The following is a 21,720-nucleotide window of genomic DNA, read 5'->3' as shown; positions in this document are numbered from 1 at the left end:
CCGTTCCACAAGGCGATCGTACTGTACCGCAACGACAGTCGTATGTCTAAGTTAAAGTATGTGAGTTGCGATAGTCTTAGCCCTACGATAATGTTGTGAATTCTAAAGGTGGACCGTTGTATGGTATTAAATTCATACGTTTCAACTTTTGACGTGTTTGAAGTATTATTCTGTTAAACTCAATTGGACTATGCCGTGGATCGTGTAGGTGTCAGCCTATTCACACTCAACAGCATAATTAAAACAAAGTTATAAATGGCAAGTAATAAATAAAATACTAAACTCGCTCCCGTGTAAAACCAATTTTATGAAACTCGTGAATAGTTGGGGTATCTGACTCGCTTTCGCTCGTCAGATACCACAACCATTCACTCGTTTCATAAAATTGGTATTACACGGGAGCTCGTTTAGTATTCTATTTTTGTCCAATATTTTGCTTCAATAAAGTAGTCTTTAAAACACAAATGCCACGCCCCAAATAAATATCAAATGGTCCGTGAGCCTGTTACTATTTCATTACGTGTTCTTGAAAGCGTGACTTAATTCCAATTTTGTTTTCACATATTCATATGTTTACATGTTCCACAAGTTGTCTAATACTACATACAGGTTTAGAATATAAACCAAAAATTATATTATCTCGAGACAACACGAACGTTTAACAAAAAAAAACAAAACTGAATGTTGTAGTTATGAAGAACATTGTTGTTGAAAGTGTTGCTTTAAATCATCCGTGGTTAAAGATTGTTTTGAAACGTAAAATTGAATAACATTTTTTAAGATTTAATTTCTGAACAGGGAGATTGAATGAAAATAACTAAATATTGATTGAAATCCATTCAATTAACGTGGGGCCTGACGTGAATGAAATGACATGACATTTGTGACTGCTTCGATCAGTGGTTCGCAAAGCCACTGTTTGCTTCTTCAATGAGGCGCACTGTTGCTCAATGACAGGACAACGGCTTCCATGATCATCATATGGAAAATGTCAGGACGTTGGTGAAATAGGACGAAGCAGCTACCACATATACCTCTCGTTGGCAAATTCTCCATTCATATTTGATGCATATTGATTTACTTTATGGAAAGTTTGCATTCGTCAGCATTCGGTTTTCCATCAACCCAGCATGCGTTTTGGCTTGTTCTGAAGTGACAGGTATGGTCACAATGCAACCCTTCGCCACCTTTCGCATATTTCCGTAACACACTAGTCATTGTTCGGCATAACATGATCTGGAACGGAATAAACGATTGCATACTGCACTGAAGAGTGATATCTAGTGAGTGTATTTATGAAAATATTTTTTACAACGCTTTTCACAATATTCCAGAAATATCATGACGGGGGAACGTGGGGTAGTGTGTGTGGGGTGTGTGTGTGTTGGGGGCGGAGTAAAACGAGCCTCTTCGAACGCACGATCGGCGATTTCTGGCACATCTAATGGACTCTGCATATCCTCGATTATCAAGTGTATTGTATTCTATGATGACCAATAACCCAGATTCATTCACCACTATGGGTTCGTTCTGAGCCTGATTCACAATACAAGAAATAGCTGCCCAATTAATGTACTCTCATGAGCAAGAGAAATGATGTCCTAAAATTATGACATGAGAGTAGCAATACTGACACCACTGTCGTTATGAACCGAATGGGTCTAGAATATAATCGATGATATAGACGACTAGTTCATATACGACTAATCATATACGAATAGGTGGTTGGATCTTTTTGTTGTAAAAAGCTTTCTTGAATAATGATTGCCAGGTCCGTGGTTCTAATATAGATAATGCCTTAGCTGTGGCGTGGAAAGAACATATTATTGGCCGAGTGGCTTGATACTCCAGGAATGGATACACTGTTGATGAAGCCGATGGATCCTTGCTGTTGCCGACAACGACACATAACGTTACAAATGTGACAGGGGCGGTCGGGTAGCCTAGTGGTTAAAGCGTTCGCTCGTCACGCCGAAGACGCGGGTTCGATTCCCGACATGGGTACAATGTGTGAAGCCCATTTCTGGTGTCCCCCGCCGTGGTATTGCTGGAATATTGCTTAAAGCAGCGTAAAACCATACTCACTCACTCACTCACTGTACAAATTTGTAAGCAATATTCCAGTCATACACCCTCCAGCTGTGAATACTAGTTACAAGTATCTGAATCACTGGGAACACATGGCTCAATCCTTCCAAGTGAGATGATGATTTATATATGTTCTATTCATACCTGGATCTAGAAAGAGGCACAGGAAATCATGTAATGTATACGATGAAAATAGGATTGTTAAAAGGGGAAAGATACATTATCTCAAATTCTTGTTTCTTTGAAACTGCTATTTAAAATATTAAGTTGTAAGTTAAAAATCTATCATTAGAAAATACACAATGTATAACAGCTAGTTTTGCAACAGAAAAGTTATAAACGCTAAGAGCAAGACTACAAAAAGTTAACACAAAGACGAAGTACACAAGGTGAGTTTGGGTATTTGGCATTCTAAAGATGTGTCCTGTATAACTAGGTTTATTTCCGGAATAGAAACATGGCTGCCCTGGTGTCAAGTATCAGTGTGATTGTGTTTGATGGAGCAGCCACAAGAAGCATGGCATGTCAACTGGTTTGATCTCAAATTACCGCTTTCATACTTGGGAAAAAGTAAACATTGTTATCTTTGATAAATCGTTAACACAGCTGAGATCAAAGTGGCCAATCTGTGTCTGTTTTATGTGATGCATTACCGAATTACACACAGGGTTTGTAAAACGATGTAGTTCTAAATAAAGCTTTAAAATTGAGCTTGATCAATGTATTGTATGCTCAGGCCCGTAAGACTCTTAATACATCAGTTACATACCACTCCAGTAACACAAAACACAGTAACATATCACCCTAGTTACATGTTACGATAGTTTCATATCACCCCAGTTACATATCAAGCTGCTTACATGTCTCATCACACACCGTGGTTTTATAAAGTGAAATACGCCCAAATAAACCTTTAAAAGATGCTTTGTGTATTGTATGATCGCTTCATATCACACCTGTATCACCTTAGTCACACAACACTGAGGTTACATATAACCCCAGTTACATATTAACCTAGTTACATCTCAAAGTCCAACAAACTTATACGGTGTTCTGTAATATTCACTCATTCTTAAAGCGATGCTTGGCTGGGCCTAATAGCAGTCCCAGCAAGTTGAACTCAAGTTGTTAAAACACCGCCTTGTTTGTAGGCTAACTCAATTGTTATGATATACAATATATCAGTAAATGACAGTCCAACCACCTTGACAATGTACCAGGCGTATTACAATGGCTATATTGCTCACAACACACTGCATACTTTTATCCAAACATACACGCCACAGGAAAGTCCTCAAATATTAATTATATGTTCAATTGTACATGAGTACTTTTATCAACATGTAACTAGAGCAGGCACTCCGTGCGATGTCACACACTCAATCTGCCTTCTCAATAAAGACATGTGTACATGTCTGGCAATTTTTACATGAAAATCGCATAATGATAGCTTAAATTTAGATTCTCACAGAAACACATGATGCAAAGTTTAACTTTATCAGAGCAATTATTTTAAATATTTCTTTTCGAAGATGTAAAAGGCCCGGATGAAAACCAGACAAGAACCGTAGTGTCCGAATTTAAAGCATTTACTTACTTCCGGTAGAAAATCTCTAATTGCATCCATTGGGAGATGTGCAAGACTAATACTCACAAATACCGATACAAAACACAGTTTGAATGCCACTAATGCAGACCTCATATATGGGGTCCCTTCCATCTGAGTGCCTGCCTCACAGCACCACGTTAACAATAGCATCGCAATCATCCCACAGATGGAGTCGTCTTAGGTAAAGCATACCGTGTCATTAGGCTCATGACGGGGAATTTAGGTCGAACTTTGTCTGTGATTGGATTTACATGGCACATTTCCGGGGTTCTTAATGTTACCTTGCCGAGACATGGACACTTGGTTGAGATACGTACGTCGGATCAAATGTCGGAGGCCAGGGACACTTACCCACAGAGGAGGATGTGCATGTCGATTAATCTGTATCACTGAGAATTAAGACATCGTGAGTCCACAGGCTAAAGACGTTTTTGTTTTACCCTTGAGGGTATAAGACTTTGTTCAGCGCACCATTCTACTGTTGGTAGATATTAATTCAAATTGGAGTTAATTGTTAACGCCTGTTTTTCGTGAGGGTGCAAAGCTCCCATCACCTGATGGAGGATATGGCCTCTATCACTCACCTTTAGATTCAACATATCCATTCACCTATCCATTATTTTATCCATCTACCATCCATCCATCGAAAAGACCAGTCTTCAGTTCGTTTTACCCTCCTCTACCACATATTCATCCATTCACCCTTGCCTCTATCAATTCATACATCCATCTCCCTTCCATCAATTCACCAATACACCCATGGTTTTACGCAACAACGTCTATTAACTATATAAGGACGCCTACTATTCCACCAAACCTATCTTTCTTCAATCAACCCATCTGAGAATTCTCCTATCATCTCACTCAGCCATCCGTGCTCTTATCAAGTCAACTATCCATCCGCGTTTCCATCAATTGACCCATCTACTCGTTCTCCTATAAGTTCATCCATCCATCCATCCATCCATCCATCCATCCACAGTCCATTGTCATTCCTTCCATTGTTTCTTTTCATTTATCGTTACAAGAAAGTAAAAACGCAATTTACCCGATTCGGAAAACACTTTGTCATAATCATGTCCTACCGAATTAAACCGAGCAAGATTCCACTGACATAAGTGAAAAAGAATAAAAGAATTGACAGGCTATATATCAGCTGTAGAGCATCTCTCCGCTGTCAAAAACAATTCTGAAATGCAATTTTGACGTCGAAACTAAAACAGACAGGAATCGTGATTTGTTTTACAGAGAAATGTCAATAATCGTTTTTGAAATCAGCGCAAATTTAATTTAAACTTTATAACGGTTTTTAATATTTCATCGCTTGTCATCCTTGTTGACTCTGCGGCCTTATGACAGACAAGCAGAGAAACAGCTCACTGGACAGATAATAGAAACGTGTACGACCATGGGAAGATTTCAAAAACGTTAGACTTTTTATAAGGTTTTGATTCTGTGCAAACGAAACACGCGCGACACACAATGGATTCTAGGTATGAGAGTTCACCAGACTCACAGCAAACCTTGACACATCGTGGATTGTCCCGGGTATTGTATTTCGATTTGATTAAAGCCGCAAATCCATTTCCTACAAAAAGTGACATTTAAAACAAACAACGTTTATATCGTAATAAAAGGAAGATATAATACCTTAGAAAATCGAGGATGTCCGTGAAATGCCTCAGTATGTAGTTTAAAGTCAGATGATCCTTCACCGAGTGATGGGAATATGGCAGTTGCATGATCAGATACATGATCGACTGACATGATGCATATTACACTCAAAGGCCTCGAACAAGGGACCCTGATCTATCTCAGTGGTAGAGCGTCTGCCTGGAGAGCCGAAGGCCTGGTGTTCGATCCCCGGCCTCGCCGTATCAAAAGACGTTAAAATAACGGTACATTCCTGTCGCTCGGCATTAAGAGGCTAAACAAGGACTGGTCAGTTCAGAGTACACTGTGTCTGAGTGGGGTATTCACGTTAAACTGTCGCATTGTATCTCAGTGGGCTAGTACTAAAAAATCAGCGTTAGTCCGGGCTAGTACAAACAGACACAGACACAGACACGGACGCACACATACGGACAGACACAGACACAGACACAGACGCACACACACGGACAGACACAGACACAGACACACACACGCGCATGCACGTTGCTGTATATATATATGCAATACTATTGAACGTTTCGTTAAACCCTATTTCCCCTCACCAAAATACAAATGGGCTTGTATGAGTTCAAATGCAGTTTGTGAACTTATAGCAGGGAGCGGTGGTGTACGTAGCCAAGTGGTTTAAACATTGGAGCGTAACACCGAGGACCTGGGTTCGATAGCCCACATGAATACAATCTCTGAAGCCCATTTTTGGTGTCCGCTGATATGACTAGAATACCAAAGTCAGCGTTAAAACTCGCACATTCACTCAAATTATTACAGAACATTTTTAAAAAAATCGGTTGAATAAAAAAGCCAGTAAACTAAATGGCACAAAATTAAAAAAGATATATTTAAAAATATATAAATATAATACAAAACATAAATATATGTTTCAAGTATGTATTATAACAGTTTTCTGGTGTCCTCATCGCGATAAGTGATTCATTTGCATTTCGCCACTTCCGGCACCTACAGCAATCCTAGAACATTAATGACAAAAAACAACTCCCTCGTCCAGATCTACACACAGTTATTAGCATCACGGGGGCGGTCGGGTAGCCTAGTGGTTAAAGCGTTCGCTCGTCACGCCGAAGAACCGGGTTCGATTCCCGACATGGGTACTATGTGTGAAGCCCATTTCTGGTGTCCCCCGCCGTGATATTGCTGGAAAATTGCTAAAAGCGGCGTAAAACCATACTCACTCACTATTAGTATGACGACCCACGGGCGCCATAGTGCCGTGTACTGCAAGGTTAGCAGTCCCAATTTTGACACTAAGAGTGTACTGATGAATGATGAGGGAGCGGAACGAGTGAATGACAGTGTGTTTGATAGAGAGAGCATTAGCGACGAACCAGTGGCCCAAACAAGTAATTGGCCCGACTGATTCACAATCAACAAGACATCGAGATATTCTCACATGTCTCTTAATCGAATCTGATTCATATTTATCCACCTACCACACTAGTGAAATGAAGTGACCGATTCATTTACATCCCATTAAAATCCAGCAACAACTTTGAACACATTGAAATATTGACATATTTTACTCTCGGTGGCTAACATAGTCCAAAGAATCAGGCCTCTGAACATGTTATGAATTGTTCTGTTAACGCCTTAGATTTAGTTGTTTGTGAATGAATGATTATTAATGGGTCACAGATATGTGGACGTGTATGTCTTATTGTCAAACCCTCATGATACATATAAAATGTCAGCATAAATTTGTAGAATGGGAAGACATGAAGCGAAACAAGGTTAAACGCGACGAATTATACTATATTTGCTGCTGCATTGGTGTATTAGTTGATCAGTGGATAGTATCATGGAATTGCTTTCCTCTTTCCCAGACGTGGGATGATATTTGGTCAATAGATATCCTCGAATCAATACGCTGACTCTTACACAATGATAAAATTGCACAAACTCACAATTGTCAATCCAAATAATCCGCTATTTACGAGAACATGCAGCTTTCCTGGTCTTAAATTTCCCAGTTTTGTTCTGACATGCAATATGATTACAACGGATGGCTGGAAGGTCGTTTTTCTCTGTTATTGTCATGGTTGTAATCCGAGACCAACAATAGAAAACGGGATTCTGTCTTCCTATTTAATCATATAAAAAATCTAGTGAATTGCTGTATGAATCATATACAGCTTTTAGAGCGTTATGTTTTGTGATAGTGCTAATCCATCTCTATTTGGTGAATTCCGATCAGCAGGACTGTGAGGTCACAGGCTTGTTAGAGTCAAGCATTAAATATTGGGGGAATATTTTTCAGTCACAGTTTCAAGACAGAACATTCACGACACCCAACTTGCCCAGCAAACATTATTTGTGAGTTAACCCATGGCAAGTTTATTATTTTCCAATATTTTCCTTTTAAAAAGTAATCTTTTAAAGAACAAAAATATCAAATGATCGGTGAGCCTGTCAATATTTAATTACGTGTTCTTGAAAGCATGACTTATGACCAGTTTTGTTTTCACATATTCATATGTTTACATGTTCCAAGTTGTGTAACTAGATACTTAGTTAACTGTTAAAATATAACAAAAATTATATTATCTCGAGACAATACGAACAATTCGAAAAAAACCCAACGCAAACTGAATATTGTAGTTATCAAGAATATTGTTGTTGAAATTGATGCTTTAAATCATCCATGCTAAAAGATTGTTTTGAAAAGTAAAATTTGATGACATCTTTGAAGATTGAATTTGTGAATAGGGAGATGGAATGAAAATTCATAAATATTGATTGAAATCCATTCAATTAACGTTGGACCTGATGTGAATGACATGAAATGAAATTTGTTACTGCTTCGTTCAGACTTCTCAAAGCAACTGTTTGTTTCTTCAATGAGGCGAACTGCTGCTCAATTGCAGGAAAACGACCTTCATGCTCACAATTTCAGAAAGCCGTCGTTTTTGATAGTGCAAATCCATAATCGCATGCAAAGTTATCGCCTTGAAGGGAGAGGCGGGAGTATCTATTTACATTCAAATATCAACATATCCTTTCCTTTATTCATCCATCGTCCAGTTCGCTATCCATCTACGCCGCATTTCTTTCAGCCATTCACACATGTATTATCCACGCGTTTATCCTTCCGTTTATCTACATGTCCCTAGTCGTTAGTAATTTCACCTATTCATTCATCCACCATCCATTCTATCATTCACTACTTCATTCATGTATCCTTGTTCCGTCCAACTATTCTTCCATTCACTCATCCACAAATTCATCCGTCCATTACCCCGTGAAGATTCCGGGGTAGAATAGGTCTTCAGCAACCCATGCTTGCCGTAAAAGGTGATTAGCTTGTCGTAAAAGGCGACTAACGGGATCGGGTGGTCAGGCTCGCTGACTTGGTTGATGCATGTCATCGATCCCAATTGCGTGGATCGATGCTCATGATATCAATCACTGGATTTTCTGGTCCACACTCGATTATTTACAGCCCGCCGTCATATAGCTGGAACATTGCTGAGAGCGGCGTTAAACAACAAACCAACCAAATCATCCGTCCATCCCACAACCGGTCTTCAATCTATCCGTCAACCATATCACCCATTCGTTCTACCATATTTTCATCCATGCATACATAAACATCATTCCATAAACTCATCTCTCTATTCTTCCACCGAGTTGTCCTGCTGTACATCCATGTACAAATGGTTCAGTTTATCCGTACTTTCATTAATTGAACTATCCATCCGTGATTCTGTCAATTCATCCGTCAATGTACCCACTTTCCATTATTTCTATAACCAAGACTTCATCAATCTTCGTATTAATTCACCGAACCATCTGTTCTTTAATGCTCTCAATCCTACTGTCGAACTCATTCGACATTCGCATAGTCGAAGGACACCCCAAAATGAAATTCGCTTAAACTGTTAAACGAGTAGGCTTTGTGTATATTTTAAGTTATGTATGGAAAGCATAAATGCTCAGCTTACAAAATATCAAAACTTTCAGTAGTTTATTTACCCAAAAAAGAAAACATCGCGAGTTAAGAAAGTGTCGATCAAATTTATCGGCACACAAAAACAAAATAAAAACAGCCATTGTTGACTTTTGGCGTGTGTTTGAGTTGGGTTTAACGCTGCTTTTAACAGTATTCCAGTTATATCACGGTTATATAAGTTATATAAGCCCGAAGTGATGCATGTCTCAGACGTTGACCACTTCGGTGAAACGGGTATAGGGCTGACAAACCTAGAAACGTAATCGGGGCGAACCAGGATTCGAACCCACAATCAAAGGTTTCTGGCGTGCCCAAGGGACGCAGCTCTGCATAGCGAATCACGGCGCCTTAGACGTGCCCCCTGTTGACTTTTGGCACTTTACGTTGAGCGGCATGCAGACGACGTTTTCTTTATACTTTAATCATTTTTCATATTCGATTCGTGTTTGCTTGCTGACGAAAGGAAAACACTCAAGTTCCTTAATTTCTAAAAATAAACAATTTTCAACGTAATTGATTATAAACAAAAACTATCTGAATCGTATCATCATCGATTGGATGAAACTTGTACCATCATGGCAACGGCGGTAAACAACTCCACATGCATAGTGATCCCGTGAGACTATTACAATAATTTTGTTACATCTAACTTAATTTCTAGAATTATTGACACGGATGTATAAATCTTTGTAAAAAATATCTCATTTTTATAAAGTTTGCAAATGATTTCGTTTGATAAGGTTTCGGACACATTGACGAGCCGACAAACGTCAGTGACACGTTTGGGCGTCGCCTTACTCGCGATTTGTTCAGTTGAACAAAGCCAACAAACACTGCAAATAATGACAAACATTGGATGATACGCAAAATCTGAACTGATATACGTTCTAGGTAAACCATTCAATAGTAAATGTGTGCAGTTTACGAATAATAATCAAAATGCTTGCAAATTTAAGCTATCATTTCAGAAACCGGAAGCACGTACCGCATGACACACATCGAAGCAAAATATGTAAGCCGTCACCCAAAAAATATTATTCCGAAATAGATTCAAATTTAAATGAAAATACATAATTTACTACTTTTCGCCAACTGTTTACATTTTATTGATTTGGATAGGAGTCTTTACTCCTATTCGTTTTGTATTTGTTCGTGATTGCCCCCGGTTCGTCACATCAAATCTGTAAGTCTATATCTGAAACAGTAAAGGATTCTACGCTCGACGATTTAAATAATTTTTTGAAAACGACGGCAACGGAGTGCGATATAACATATTGATATGCCATAATAAGAACAACAAAATATTGTTATTGGTCTGTCATTGTAATTAAAACGTTTACTCTCCCTCCCCAATTTTCAGAATGGATGAAAGTAGGTATACACTTCGACTGGATGAATGTAGGGCCTATCTGATTTTGTACCCAAAACAAAATTGTACCCGAAGTACAAGGTGATTTTGTACCCAAGAAAACTAAACTAAATCTGTATGATTATATATATTTTTTCATGTTTATTGCAAATAATAAGCTGAACAGTGAAACAACATTTCATCAAGTTCATACTATGACTTACCAAATTGTACGTGATCCTTGAATAAAGACAGTCCACATTGGCACAACTGAAACTGATTGATTGTGATAGGAAAGTAATAAATTCTTGTCACTGAAGAAGAGGCCAGTAAATTGGTTAATTGTAGTGTTTCGACAGGAAAATCATAATAAATTTACTTTTTCATACAAAAAGTAATGTGTATCTTAGAAAATACAACATTGTTACATAAAATTATTCTTGGTACAAAAGCACATACCGGTTTGGGTACAAACTCTCAAGAAAATTTACGTAAAAATGCACATTTCAAATAGATTTCTCATCAGTGGAATTCCTTTTCACATTCTAAAACAAGTATTTGTTTACGTGATCAAACTCGTAATGTTTTGTTCTAAAAGTTAAAAAAAATCTGAAAAGTATGGAAAAGTATCAAGCACCTAACCTAAGATTATTCAAGGAAAGACAAATGTGTTTTTTTTATTGCAAATACTGTTGTTTTTGGCAATTCTTGTTTCATGATGGCAAGGACACTTTTATACACACCAACTGAGGAACTGATCAGATCCAAAGCTGGTGAAGATCTGCATTTATTTTGAATTTTTGTTCATCACATTGACTGATAGACGAAAACCTCTTGATCACATTTCACAATGGTTCATGTTCCTTTCGGGGACATGCATGAGCGTCACTGTCAAACACACGAGCATATATATACTGCAACATACTTGGTGAGAACCCGGAAAAAATACATAAGATAGGACATTTCTCTGTACCTTTCTCCAACAGAGCAGAACTGCAAGAATTGTCAGTACACGTTTATATGCCCTATAACCTTTTCAAAAGATCACATTCTCTTATAAATATATATAGCTAACTTACAAGCTTAAGTACCACCCTGGTTCTAGTGATTAAACAAACAAAAATCTCATGTACTGTTACAAGAAGTTAATGTATCTTATTCATATAGCAATTATATTTAAGAATTGTTTTCTTTGGAAACTAACCCCTTCATGCACAAGATTAATGTCCTTATGAGTTGTGTATAAGGATCTTATCTATTACCCGTGGAGATTCCGGGGTAGAATAGGTCTTCAGCAACCCATACTTGCCGTAAAAGGCGACTATGCCTGTCGTAAAAGGCGACTAACGGGATCGGGTGGTCAGGCTCGCTGACTTGGTTGATACATGTCATCGATCACAATTGCGTGGATCGATGCTCATGATGTGAATCACTTGATTGTCTGGTCCAGACTCGATTATTTTACAGACCGCCGTCATATAGCTGGAATATTGCGGCGTTAAACAACAAACAAACAAATCTTATCTATTTCTTTATTTCTTATGGAACACTAAACCTAAATAATGCAATCAAATAGTAACTTATTCACATAATTGATGTTCAGTTGAAAGATAATAATTGTTGAATAAAATATCTTTAAAATAAAGATAATTATTGAAGTTTGATCAGTTACACTATGCTGATGCATTGATTAATATTTAGTGTACACATAATCATTGTGGAAATAAATAGCTACTAAATATAAAAATATAACTTAATATTTTAGAAGCTGTGAACAACTGAAAATATTTAAACATTAAGAAATCTATCATCAATACGCAATTATGGCAGTCTCTATATTGATGGAATAAATGTTAAAATGCTCCCTGAAATTGTTCCAAAATCATGCTAGAACTGATAAATGTATCATGAAAGGAAACATTCTTTAACTATCCGGGGCGGTCGGGTAGCCTAGTGGTTAACGCGTTCGCTCGTCACGCCGAAGACCCGGGTACGATTTCCGACATGGGTACAATGTGTGAAGCCCATTTCTGGTGTCCCCCGCCGTGATATTGCCTGAATATTGCTAAAAGCGGCGTAAAACAAACTCATTCACTCACTCTTGAACTATCCCACATGAAAATATGTACGAAGTATTTTATTGATATATACATCACGTACTTGCGTATATCATAATCGGCATTGCATGAATGATATTTTGAAACACCTTTTGTCACGCCTATTTTCGCGCACCTGTTGTGGAGGGTGATCATATCGTCGATATCTGTTGACGTATTGCCTGGGATAGAATTAAACCATCAACGTGTAAATCACAGATACATGAATCATATCCATTTATATTATTTAACATCTATTGGTGATCCGTATTAAGTTCAAATAAAAGATACCGAGAAAACTGCATGTGGCGTGTTGATTCATCTTCTACCGTTTCCGGGTCACGGGAGCATGCAAGGTCAAACGGATTAAAAAAATACGCCAATTGTATCATGAAAATCACTTTTTTTTTAAAATTAGTGGTGATTACTGATTATATGTAGTTATTTGTGTTTATCTCGTATGTGACATGCGAATTATTTCAAAATTGACTGTAATTGTTTTGTGACGAAAGATTATCAGCAGACTACCCCTGTCTCTGACATCACATCCGGTGACCTTTGCACTTACAGAAATATTGCTGTCAGAATTCACGATCTTTATTTTTGTTTTTCTCTCGTCATATTAAACGGAAAATGACAAATGAAACATTATTCGACTGAGAAGATGGTCAACATTCGCGAAGACATATGTATGAAGGCAATGTAAACTTTTTTTAATATTAAACAGCAACAAGTTATGCCGAGGTCGGGCGAAGCGCGCCATTTTTGATTTTCGAATGTCTGCTAGCATCATGACACGGTATTTGTATTTTCGTATATCATAAATATTCAACCCAAACACTTGAAATTAGGATTGGTGAATACTTATGAGTCATTAATTGTTTCCTTCAAATTTTATTACGTGACACGTTCGATTAACCCGAATGTTCGTATTTCTGCAACTGACATAATTACCTCGAAAGTTTTTTTCTGTTTAACGTTTGGATAGTAAATTTACTGAAATGGTTCATAATTTACCATTGTGCTACTATTTACAAAAACATCGAATTTATACTCATTTAAAATTAAGATATCTCAGATGTGATTATTGAAATCAATTTTCACAAATTTAACGATTAAGAAAGGTTCCTAACATGAAACGTAAACCACCCTCAATAACGAAATTCAGGCAAATTCATGAAAATGAACTTAATTTGTGTTCGCTTTGGTCTTAAACTTGTTATGGTTGAAAACATCAGGATTATTTTAGATACTAATGTGTAGTTTTCCATCAGGAATAAATGTGCAAAACGTTTCTTCAATTGTCCCTTGTTTGATGAAGCACCGACTGTTTGAAATTGTCCACCCTCTTTACAGCGCCTTATCCTAAAAGAATTCAGCAGGCTAAAGGTTAATCAACCATTCACTCTTCCATCCATCCATCAACCATCAACCAATCCATTATTTTACTATCCATCGTTACTTTCTCTGTATATTGTTACATCATGTCATAAGAGACATCAAATTACAGCCAATCAACCATTCACTCTTCCATCCATCCATCAACCATCCACCAATCCATTATTATTCTATCCATCGTTACTTTCTCTGTATATTGTTACATCATGTCATAAGAGACATCAAATTACAAGACCAAGAAAAAAAAATTCACCCAATTCGGAACACCCTTTATAATAATCTACAAATCCAAATTGAACAAGATCCTACTTCGACAAGATTCGGTTATACAGGGCTCTTCGCTTTCAAAAACTTTTCTAGTTTTAATGTCAAGTAAATGGACAAAGATTTCGAATTTCTTACAGAGAAGTGTCAATAATCTCTTTGGAAATCAGCAGAAATGAAATTTAGACTCTACAACGATTTTATGTTTCATCGCTTGTCACACTTGTTGACTCCGTGGCCTCATGTCAGACAAGCAGAGTAACAGCACCCTGGACAGACAGCAGAGACGCTCCCGGCGGTGGGAAGAAATGAAAAAGTTTGACTTTTTATAAGGTTTTGATACAGTGCAAACGACACACGCGCGCAGTTTTGGGATTTGTAGAGATGACGTTTCCACTTAACCCAACTTCTGACAGCAGCTGACCAGGAAGAAGTGGCCGCAATTGCTGCTAAATATTGAAGTTCCACCAGACCCACTGTAAACAATGACACATACTCGACTGTCCATAGTATTATGTGACCACTCTGTCTGATTATTACCACTGAACCATTCGCTACCAAAGATTCTTTTGGGAAGCGACATTAACATCTCCTTCTCTCTTATCAGTAATCTTCCATGGAATATCTCTTGCACATGTGCTTTTTTAGTGTTTATTTAAAGTTTAGAGCCATTGGAAACAGATTAAAAACCAAGCTATTAAAGTGACTGGGTATTTATAGGACATCATCTTAGAATGAAGATATAATACCCTGGACAATCGAGGATGTCCTTGAAATTGCGCAGTATGTACAGTGGAACCTCAAAATATGCAAGTATGCGAAATCATATTAAGAATAATAATAATATTAATAGCTATTATTTGTGCTATTTGCTGCTGCGCTGTTGGCTAAATTGATCAGTAGATAGTATTCTCTTTTTCAGTATTTATTGCAGAAAGTTATAGGTTAACTGTTATAATATAACATTTTATTGAAATCATATTATCTTGAGAAAGCAGGAACATAAACAATAAAAAGGATTTTATGAACATTATTGATGAAAGTGATGTTTTCAGTCATCCCCGATTAAAGATTGTTTTCAAATGTAAAGTTTAATATCATCTTTGAAGATTGAATTTGTGAACAAGGAGAATGAAAATAACTAAATATTGATTGAAATCCATTCAATTAACGTGGGACCTGCCGTGAATGAAATAAAATGACATTTGTGACTGCTTCGATCAGTGGTTCGCAAAGCCAGGCCCCTGTGGTTCTAATATAGATAACACCAAAGCTGTGGGCTGGCTGCACTGGTGTGCCACCGTACCCCGTCGGTGTGTAAATAACACTCACACTATTGTCCGCTTGGCTTGATGCTCTAGTGTTGGATACACTGTTCGTGTAGCCGGTGGAGCCTTACGGTTGCTGACAACGACACAGGACGTTACAAATGTTACCAGGCTACCCATCCTGCTCCCCCTGTACATATCTGTCAGCAATATTCCAGTTATTCACCCTCCAGCTGTGAATATCTGAAAAACTGGGAACACATGGCTCAATCCTTCCAAGTGAGATGTTGATTTACATAAAGTTCTATTCATGCCTCGATATCGAAAGTGGCAATGGAAATCATGTAACGTATACGATGTTAATAGGATTGTTATAAGGGAAAATATACATCATCTTCAAAACATCTTCTTTGAAACTGCTATTTGAAATATCATTCTACCATTACAAAATATACAATGAATTACAGTTAGTTTTACAACAGAAACGTTGTAAACGCTATGAGCAAAACCACACCACAAAGTTAACACGAAAAACAAGCACACGAGGTTATCTTTGCTATTAGTCAGCTTAAAGATGTGTCCTGTATAATTACGTTTATTTCCGGAATAGAAACATGGCTGCCCTGGTGTCAAGTATCAGTGTGATTGTGATTGATGGAGCAGCCGAAAGAAGCATGACATGTCAACTGGTTTGGTCTCAAATTACCGCTTTCATACTTGGGAAAAAGTAAACATTGTCATCTTTGTTGTAAATCTTTAACACAGCAGAGTTTAAAGAGGCTAATCTGTAACTGTTTTATGTGAAGCATTAACGAATCACACACGAGGTTTGTAAAGCGACGTAGTTAAAAATAAAGCATTAAAAATGAGTTTGATCAATGCATTGAATGATCACGCATGCATGACACTTGATACATAGTTACTCATTACCACTCACCAGTTAACCGAAATACATTCTACTTACACATTCAATTGAATATCACGCCAGTTACATACAACAGTTACAACTCACTCCAGTTACACCTCACGGTAGTTTCACATCACTCCAGTTACATATCAAGCTAGTGACATGTCTCCCTTGTTACACATAACTCTAGATACATATATTTTGTTGCTTTACAAACAAACGGGGTTTGCAGAGCGACAAAGTTCTAATAAACCCTTAAAATGAGTTTGATCTCTGTATTGTATGATGAAGCCCGTATGACTCTTGATACATATCTCAGAAGTTACATATATATGCTATTACGTATCCTGTCAGTTTTATACCACCACAGTTACAAATAACTCCAGTTACATGTAACACAGTTCCATATCACCTAACTTACATAATACGGTAGTTTCATGTCTCCCCTGTTATACCTCACGCTAGTTACATATATGTTGCTGTTTTACATATTGCTTTAACGAATTACACACCGGGGTTTGTAAAGTGGAGTACGTCCAAATAAACCTTTAAAAGATGCTTTGTGTATTGTATGATCGTTCCACATCACACCTGTATCACCTTAGTCACACAGCACTGAGATTACATATAACCCCAGTTATATATTACCCTAGTTACATCTCAAAGTCCGACAAACCTATACGGCGTTCTGTAATATTCACTCATTCTTAAAGCCAGGCTATGCTTGGTCTAATCGCAGTCACAGCAAGTTGGACTCAAGTTGTTAAAACACCGCTTTGTTTGTAGGCCAATGGCTTAAATCTAGATTCTCACAGAAACACATGATGCATAGTCAAACTTTGTCAGAGCAGTTATATTAAAATAATCTTTACGAAGATGTAAAAGGCCTATGATTAAAGCCAGACGAGAGCCGTAGTGTCCGGATTTAAAGCATTTACTTGCTTCCGGTAGAGGATCTCTAATTGCATCCATTGGGAGATGTGCAGGACTAATACTCAGAAATACCGATACAAAACAGTTTGAATGCCACTAATGCACTAATGCACTAATCCCACATATGGGGTCCCTTCCATCTGAGTGCCTGCCTCACAGCACCGCGTCGACAATAGCATCGCAATCATCCCGAAGATGTAGTCGTCTTATGTAAGGCCTACTGTGTTATTAGGCTCATGAATGGAAATTTAGGTCGAACTTTGTCTTAGATTGAAGTTACATGGCATATTTCCGGGTTGCTAAATGCTACCTTGCCGAGACATGCATACTTGACTGAGATACGTACGTCGGATCAAATGTCGGAGGTCGGGGACAATTACCCGCAGAGGAAGATGTGGAGAGTCCATGTCCACTCAGGCTGCCATTAATCTGTATTACTGGGAATTAGAATACAGGCCAAAGGCGAAAGACGTTTTTGTTCAACCCTTTGAGGGAATAAGACATTGTTCAGTGCACCATTCTACTGTGGGTAGATGTTAATTTGAATTAGAGTTGATTGTTAACACCTGTTGTTCGTGAGGGTGCAAATCTATCGTCACCTGATGGAGGACAGGACCCCTAACACTTACCTATAGATTTATGTATCAACATATCCATTATTGTATCCATATACCATCCATCCATCGAACAAACCAGTCTTCAGTTCGTTCATTAACCTCCTCTACCACATGTTCATCCTCTCACCTGTGCTTCTATCACTTCTTCCGTCCATCCTCCTTTCCATCAATTGACTCATGCACCCATGGTTCAATCAAACGACGTCTATTCTTCCGCCAACCCGATCTTTCTTTCATCCACCCATCTACTTATTCTTCTATCTTCACATCCAGCCATCCGTGCTTTTATCAACTCAATCATCCACCTGTGCTTCCATCAATTAACCCATCTTCCCGTGCTTCTATCATTTCATCCGTCCATCCATCCACAATCCTTCTTTCCATCGTGTCTTTTCATTTACATTGTTGTATCACCTCGCCCTACCCCAGGAAGTTAAATTTACCTAATTCGGACACCCTTTGTCATAATCATATTCTACCAACGGTAAACTGACCAAGATTCTACTGACCAAAATAAATACGATTCTAAAGAATTGACAGACTAATATTCAGTTGTAGAGCATCTCTCCGCTTACAAAAATAAATCTGAAATGAAATTTTGACGTCTGAACTGAAACAGACAGAAATTGATTTTTTTTACAGGGAAATCAGAAGAAATTTAATTTTTTTTCTTGATCACGGTTCTTAATATGTCTCCGCTTGTCACCCTTGTTGACTCTATGACCTCATGTCAGACAAGCAGAGTAACAGAGCCCAGGATAGATAATAGAAAAACACCCAACCATAGGAAGATTATAAAAACGTAAGATTTTTTATAAGGTTTTTATTCGGTGCAATATTCGTAGACGCTAAGTTAAACCCCATTAGATCTTAAGATATAACTTAATGTTAATCCGTTAATGTTTTTTCTAGGGCGGAATGATACTGTAACATATTCAGCGGGCGACTGATATTTAAATATTTTTTAACAATTGTGAGCGGAATGGTAACCGATTACCGCCAGGAGATGAGAAAAGCACACTAAAAATACAAATGGGCTTGTATGAGTTCAAATGCAGTGATAGAAGGGAGAGGCGTTGTTGCCAAATGGCTAAAGCTTTGAGTTTGATAGAGAGAGCATTAGTGATGAACAGATTACTTAAACCAGTAATTAGCACCACCAATGACGAATGATTCTCCCCATCGAGGCTCAAGCATCATCATCAATACATCGATATATTCTCACATGTCTCTCAATCGAATCTGATTCGAATTTGTCCACCTACCACGCTAGTGAAATGAAGTGACCGATTATTTGACATTCCATTAACATCGAGCAAGAACATTGATCACATTGACATATTGACATATTTTACTCTCGGTGGCTAACATAGTCCAAAGAATCAGGCCTCTGGAAAAGGAATGTATTGTTCTGTTCACGCCTCAGAATTAGTTGCTGATGAGCGAATGTTTATTAATGGGTCACAGAGATGTGCACGCGTATGTCGTATTTGTGAAACCCTGAAGATACGTATACAATGTCAGCATATTTTTGTACAACGGGAAGACTTGTCACATAATAATATTAAAAGCGACGGATTATGCGCACTAAAAATGCTGCTACACTATATATGATGTACTAAATGACCAGACCCGTGAAGATCCGGGGTAGAATAGGTCTTCAGCAACCCATGTTTGCCGTTAAAGGCGCCTATGCTTGTCGTAAAAGGCGACTAACGGGATCGGGTGGTCAGGCTCGCTGACTTGGTTGATGCATGTCATCGATCCCAATTGGGTGGATCGATGCTGATGATATTAATCACTGGATTGTCTGGTTCAGACTCGATTATTTACAGATCGCCGTCATATAGCTGGAATATTGCTGAGAGCGGCGTTAAACAACAAACCAACCAACCAACCAACTAAATGACCAGTGGATAGTATCAGGAAACTGCTTTTCTTTCACACTCATGGGATTATATTTGATCATAAGATATCCTTCAATCACTACGTTGACTCTTACACAATGATAAAATTCCCCAAACTCACAATTGTCAATCGAACTAATCAGCTATTTACCTGAACATACAGTTTTCCTGGGCATAAATTCCCCAGTTCTGTTCTGTTATGCAATATGACCACCAGCGATGGATGGAAGGACGTTTTAACCCGGACAACAATTGAAAACGGGAATCTTTTTCCTGATTAATAATAACAAAAAGCTTAAGCTCGTGAATAGTACTATGAACTATTTACAGTTTTGAGAGCTTTTGGTGTCTTCCGATCAGAGAGACTGTCAGGTCACAGGCTGGTTTGGGAGCAACTGTTAAACACAAGGGGGGGGGGGGGGATATGTTTCAAGTTACAGTTTCAAGCATGTCCAGCGAATATTATTTGTGGATTATTCTGTATCAAACTTATTATTTACCAATATTTTTAAAATAATGTAGTCTTTTCAAAACAAAAACGCAACGCCTCCAATTATTTCACCTGGCGTCAGCCTATTACATGAAACTGGGCATTTTTAATTACGTGTTCTTGAAGGTGTGACTTACAGATTTTGTGTGTGCATATTCATACTTTTAAGTGTTTCACACTGTATGGTCCATAAATTGTCTAATAATTGTAATTCCAGGTAATATATTACAGATCGACACACTAAGTTACAGCTGAACTTTTATGAAATAATAATACATTGAAATACGAGAACGATTAACAAAAAAGGTCTGAATGTTGTAGTTGTCAACAAAGTTTTGGCTGAAAATGATGCTTTAAATCATTCCTGGTTTACGATTGTTTTGAAAGGTAACATTTGATATTATCTTTGCAGATAGAATTTGTGAAGAGGGAGATTGAATGAAAATATATAAATATTGATTTTAATCCATTCAGTTAGCGCTGGACCTGATGTGAATGAAATGACATTTGTGACATTTCTATTCATCCCACTCTGGTTTCAGCAGTTAATTTGGAAGGTGTTTCATAGCTTTTTATTTACAAACAGGCCATTTGGCTTGCTCCGAAGGGGAAAGGAATAGTTGCATTGAAACCATTCGCATATTTGCTGTGAATACATCCCTACCTGTCTCAGTCCTTTCTTTTTGTGAGATCAGGAAGTCATTTATGCTATAAAATGATAATAGGTATTTATTTTCAAAATTTCAGAAAACTACTCTTGTAAATATTACCTTGAATGTACAAACGCTTACATACAGAATCTGATTAACACCGATGCATTCTTCTTTGAAAATTTTGTTGAAGATATTAACCTGAATGTACAAAAACATTTTTACAACTAGTTTTGCGACAGAAAAGTTCATTACGCTTAAAGCTAAAAGAGCATGTGCACAGAGGAGGACCACACAAGGTGTGCTTACGTAAAGCCATGTCTCGAGTACCGCAAGGTACCCTCAATCAAAGATGTTACTACTGCAGTGTGTTCACGAGTGAATATGGTTTTACGATGAAGGATTCGCTCAACTTTTCGCTCACCTTGGTATGATCAATCAAATGACTCATAACCACATGCTTTTGATATCATGGAATCATACAATGGACTGATTATGGAATGTTTT

The sequence above is a fragment of the Haliotis rufescens genome, unplaced genomic scaffold (genome assembly GCF_023055435.1).
Source record: "Haliotis rufescens isolate VD_foot unplaced genomic scaffold, xgHalRufe1.0.p SCAF_10, whole genome shotgun sequence".
NCBI lineage: Eukaryota > Metazoa > Mollusca > Gastropoda > Lepetellida > Haliotidae > Haliotis > Haliotis rufescens.
Note: the sequence above shows the minus strand (reverse complement) of the source record.